The sequence below is a fragment of the Merops nubicus genome, unplaced genomic scaffold (assembly GCF_000691845.1).
Source record: "Merops nubicus isolate BGI_N331 unplaced genomic scaffold, ASM69184v1 scaffold25072, whole genome shotgun sequence".
NCBI lineage: Eukaryota > Metazoa > Chordata > Aves > Coraciiformes > Meropidae > Merops > Merops nubicus.
The window spans coordinates 12,909-18,510 of NW_008594625.1; the positions used below are offsets into that span (position 1 = coordinate 12,909).

General features: G+C 39.0%; 1 protein-coding gene across 1 annotated transcript in view; it reads right to left on the reverse strand.

Annotated features, from left to right (window-relative positions):
- The window catches only part of CLPX (caseinolytic mitochondrial matrix peptidase chaperone subunit), a 16,104-nt gene extending 11,267 nt beyond the window's left edge, over window positions 1–4,837 (reverse strand). The window contains exons 1-2 of the mRNA XM_008935838.1: window positions 4,682–4,837; window positions 3,096–3,210 (exon numbers count right to left, since the gene is read on the reverse strand). The gene's annotated coding sequence lies outside the window, so the exon portion shown is untranslated. The remainder of the gene's footprint in view (window positions 1–3,095; window positions 3,211–4,681) is intronic.
- Window positions 4,838–5,602: the final 765 nt, after the last annotated feature.

Sequence of the window (5,602 nt, forward strand, 5' to 3'; positions counted from 1 at the left end):
GACTTTCTCTCAGTTCTCACTCAAAACACCTCTGATACCCTTAATGACTGCAATGCCATGGGGCTTTGTCCTTCCTTATGCAATGCTGATAGTCAGCTTTATTAGAAGGGAAGAGACAAGAGAATACTTGCCCCCTTTTTAGATCCACAGGAATGTTTAAAATATAGAAAATAAAGAGCAGGCTGTAAGAATACTATTGTGCATCTTTAGAACATCATTCACACACACAAAAAAATACTATCATGCAGAGTACACTTATCAATTACTCCAAGCAGCAGAGGAAGGTCATTAGAGAGATTCTTAATTTTCAGCAAGACCAATAAGGTCTGTGGTTACAGAGAGACTTTGATGCATGGCATGCCTTGGGGATTCCAGTAATCTGGAAAAAAGCATCAATAGGAGTTTTGGCAGAATCAAAAAACTGGAGAAGTTTGCTCTGAAATGCAAAGAAACCAAGTTGAAGTACTGTTATCTCCCTAGAACTGAGTGTTCAAAATTGCAAGCAACTTTGCCATTCTTCAATGTTTTCATGTTCTTTTAGCAAAAAAAAATGAAAGCACAAAGAGCCTCCATGTCCTCACTGCTGTTAAGATGTCTGTAAATATTTACAGTGAGGTAAAAATCAGGTCAAGTGTTGGCTTTGATTCATTATCCCAGAGGCTGCAGTTGCAAAGGGGTCTCTCCAGTCCCTAGAGCTGACCCTGCCAAAGAGAGGGCCTGAGTTTGTACAGTACATACAGGAAGCCAAAACAATCAGAGGATTAATCTTCAAAACACTTGTAGAGTTGAGATAACAGGCTGCCATTAAACTGCTGTATGATAAAAACACATCAGGAAAAAGAGAGCAGGCAAGCTTCTGGCCTGTGAAGTATGTACAAAGGCAGGGGGGTCTTGCTCTGGAGGATGGAGCCAACCCAAAGGCATCAGTTAAAAAGTCAAAGCAGTGCCTGGATGAGGCTTCTGATGTCAACTGATTTCACTCTAGATCCAGAGCTCACATCTTACTTCACTGACCTCACTCTCCCGACAGAGGCTCAGAGCCCAAAACAACACAGGAACTGCTGAGAAAGCGTGTCAGAGCAAAATTCCTTTTGCTTTGCATCATATTCCTCCTTAATCGTTAATTACTGGAAAATCATTGCCAAGCAAATCCTTCTGCAAGATTTGCTGACACGGAAGGAAGCCCCATTAAAAACAAACTCCACTGAACAACCAGCCTGTCACACTGCCACTCAACAGCCATTAATTTACTAATAAATGTGGCTTTTAGTATTTTCTTTGCCTACCTCTCTCAAAATGCCTGGAAAACCTAATATTTAAAAACTGAAACAAATACTAATTGCATATTTTCCTTTGCTTTTAGATATTTACTTCAGGCTCTGCAGTTTGATAATTCAAACCAGAACTGAGTGAATTCACCGTTTTTCCTGACTGAGCAACATCAAAGGCTTACCTGAAAAATCAGGTTACACTACGTTTAACACAGCACCTTCATTTTGGGCCAAATGGGACAGATTTTTTTTTTTATTGTTTTTGTTTTCTTTAAAATAATTTTTAACAGAATTAGAACTCAGTTCTTCCATTTTCCAGTTGTTTTATATTTTACAGTTTGGCTGGGAAGCAGCCCTCTCAAGTTAACAGACTAAACCAGGACACAGGTCCAGAGAAAACTTAACCATGACTCACAGGAATTCCTGAGAAATTAGAGCAATTACAATTGCTCTAATTTAATTTATCAGTTCATAGAAAACTGACAACTGCTGTACTCAAGATGAATGAAGTGATGCTAAATCCAACCTCTGCTTTCCAGGGATACACAGTTCTACTCTGGGACAATGCTTGGATGGTATTTCCAGATAAAAGCACAAAGTCCAGTAACAAGGGGAGCAAACACACCAGAGAAGTGAGGGAGTTTCTATGTGTCTGTCTCCTCATGATTCATCTGATAAGAAGATAAATGAGGTTAAAATTCCTTCTGCTGTTTTCAACCACACCTAGTCCAGGGAGAAGCCAGCACCACAGAGGATTCTAGTTCTATCAACTAGTAACAAATTTTTCAGAAAACCTTGTTACCTGTAGCTTCAAATAGATTAAAAAATGCTCATTATTTCTGAAAAAAAAAGTATCTGAGGACTGATCCTTTTATCTAACAAATATATAATAGAATTGTCTTGTGATGCATGACATTTGATGATTCTTATTTAATAAGTATTTTATATGAGTATCAGCAAATGACAGCACAGCCACTCATTATTTTCACCAACTGCAACATGAACTACTTCAACCAAGTTTCTGGTGACGTTGTCTCAAGCTTCTTAGTGCACAAGTCTGATTATGACTTGATACTTCCTCCTTGAGCCCCACCAACTAACAATGGGTATTTGCTTCCTGGCATCTACTTTCTAAGCTGGTCTCATTAGCACTGAAATACAGGGGAGTGTCTTCAAATCTGATAGACCCTAAAGCATAACTGGCATTAATTTTGACTGTACTTCAAAAAAAAAAAAAGTAGCTATTGCTGCTGGACACAGTGTGCCTGATGCATTTTGGATTTTCTATTTGGACATTCCAGCCTCCTGTTTGGAATGTATTATGGATCTAACTGCACCACAGAAGACCTCTCTCATAAACCATCTGTCATATAGTAATTCACCTGCTGGATAAGCACTTTGGTTAGAGTACAGTCAGGACTGAAGTTTTATTATTTAGCAAACAAAGGGCAGACATTACAAGCACACAAGTAAGTATATATTTATGTAATGAGCAGAAGGAAACAGAAGAGTTCAAATGGTATTGTCTCTGTGAGCATGTTTTCCACTGCATAAAATGTAGCAACTAATGACCTACTTTAAAACTGCACATTCACAGTTGCAGTCCAAATTCCACTACAACATTCTGCTCCACCACACGTCAGCAGAAACACCACCAACCTATCCACAGAGACAATACTGCTTATGGCAACGTGGCCAAACTAAATGTCACTATTTTTGTACAATTAGGTAGGCTAAAACTTAGCTATCAGGACTAGGTTAGATCACAGAGTCACATCTAGGGTTATCCAAAAGGAGGTTATCTAGAAATTCACAGAAACTTACAGACGAAGGTCTCCACGTGGGTGCAGAGGTCGCCACACTTGGGGCAGCGCAGCTGGTTCCCTCCTTTCCCAGAGCTTCCAGAGCTGGACTTTTTACCACTCCCCTCACCGACAGACTTCTAGAAAAGATTTCCATACAATTAGCCCCAAACAATGGAGCTGTTACATTAGACATTTCAGCAGCGTGTTTACGGAATCCAGTAACGTGGGTACAGCAACAGCTGAATGACAAAACTACTGCCAGGAGTTTTTAAAGGCTTTGAAAACCTAGAAAAACACAATATAAATGTTTTGAAGTTTATACATTTGCATTTCTCAGGTTTGCCAGTTTTGGATGACTGTGGAAGAGTCATCCCATATCTACATTACAACTGCTTGACCTGCACTAGATTGACAAGCTGAACTGTATCAAGAAATCTTTAATGGCACATTTCAATGTGATTTATTCTAACCCCAGAGAAGCAAACAGACCATACTTATAGAGAGAGCAATTTCATTATTGCAACCATGTTGATTCTAAGGGTTTCTGAAGCCAGAACTCTTCTCAAGTCCTTGACAGAGGTAGCTAAGCTGGCTGTAAGGCAGATATGGCCTATTAAACAAGCATCTCAGAAATTGCTTGGAAATATTGTATTTTCTACTTCTAAGGCAGAGGTTCCTGACAGAGACCTGCTTGTCTTTCTCCATGTTGCCATGGTTAGTGTTAAGTTTTAAAAATCTATACCTATTCTATGCCTTCATCCCTAGATTAACAGTAAAAGTTTTTATATTTTAGGGAACAGCAAAGATCTCTCTTCCCTTTTCTAATGAGTTCCTCATTCTTTTTAAACTTTCTCTGCCTACTTGTTTCTCCTTGCAACCCTTCAAGAAAAACACTACTAAAAAATTTTTATCTTCCTTTTTTTTTTAAAAGATGTTTCACTGAATGTCACACCTGTGACATCTGAGGAACTGTCCAGATGACACAACACACCATACTAAGGCAAAGCTATTGCCTGTGAACTCTCAAAATTTTATTTGCTGACTAAAGAGCAGTTTTATCCTCAGGTAATCATTTATCTGAAGAAGCTATTTATTAACTATAATTATAGAGAAAGACTAGGCCAAAAATAGATTACAATTTACTGACAATAAAGCAAGTTTCCTCACAAACTCTGTCTTGCTTAATACAATTACTAAATCAGCACTGAAAATAAAAAATAAAATAAAAAAATTAATATGTACTTCCTTTAAACAGCCTCCCTGGGAGCAGCAGGCTTTTGAAGAATACTTTTGATTATTACTCTTTCCTGAGATCCTGAAACCTGATGTGGATGTATAATGTTCTATAAAGTTGTCAAGTGTCCCTTTACACCAGCCAAAAAGATTTATAAACCTGGGAAAAGTGTTATGGGGCACTGATAAGGTTTGTCTGCTATCAAATTCAGGATACAACTTATTTTTCTTTTACTGTCAGTTTTATCAATTTGGAGGATCATAAACGTCAAGAGTTAGCAAACATTTCAAGATGTTTTTGGTAGATTTCAAGACTAGCATTTAAGAACCATTTTATAGAAGCTGTTGAAAAACATAACATGTGGAGATTACCTTGCTTCCATCTCCAGAACCATCCTTGCTTGCACCATCCTTTGAAGCAAAATAGGCTGGTGTTTCTGAAAAGTTCCTAAGAGGAATTCGTCTCAGGGAACACGTTTCAAAAGTCCCAAGTTTCCCTAAAACAGGGATGCGTGTACGACCACAAGTGATACCTAAAAAAAAGGAAAAAATTCAAACATTACAAATACTCTGGCTCTAGTCCAAATGCCATCAAATCCCAGAATTTATTTACATTAAATGGAGCTCAAAAGTTTCAGCAACAGAACTCAACTCTGTGCATCCAATTTTCAGTTATAAAAAGAAATTCTCTTCACCACTTTAATGTTCATCTCATTAAAAGCCACCTGGATTATCCAAAAATGACCCCAAAGTAATTCCAGGTCCTGAAGAGTCAGACAACTGAGAGTCCCATTGTGGCATCAAGCAGAAACATCCCAGTTATGAAACTGATTCCCAGAATAAGAAATGTAATCAGCATCCAGCACTTATTGTGAAATACATCAGCCTGTGAAGTGAAAGAGACCTTTGAAGTGTCTCCTTGTTACACAGAAATTACCCAAGAAGTGTCTCAGACTCACGGACTGCACGTCTGGATTTGGCTTTCCCCTCCTGAACTCTACTAAAAACCAGTTTCCAGGAATTTCAGGTACCTCTTGAGAAACCAAAACGTTGTCCCGAGGAAAACAGAAAGGTAGCAGCACATTTGGCACGGGCTGACAGGCAGGCACCAGAAAATCCAGCACGATCTTAACGAGCTCGTTGCCAACGCGAACAAAAGCTCAGTGAGAAACTAAACGGCCTTCTCCTCCTCTTGCGACAGAGGGCGGGTAGAGTTACAGCCCCTGACTGGGCATGATGTGAACCAGCACATGTCCTGCTTGGGATTTCAACATCCCTCAACACCGACGAGAG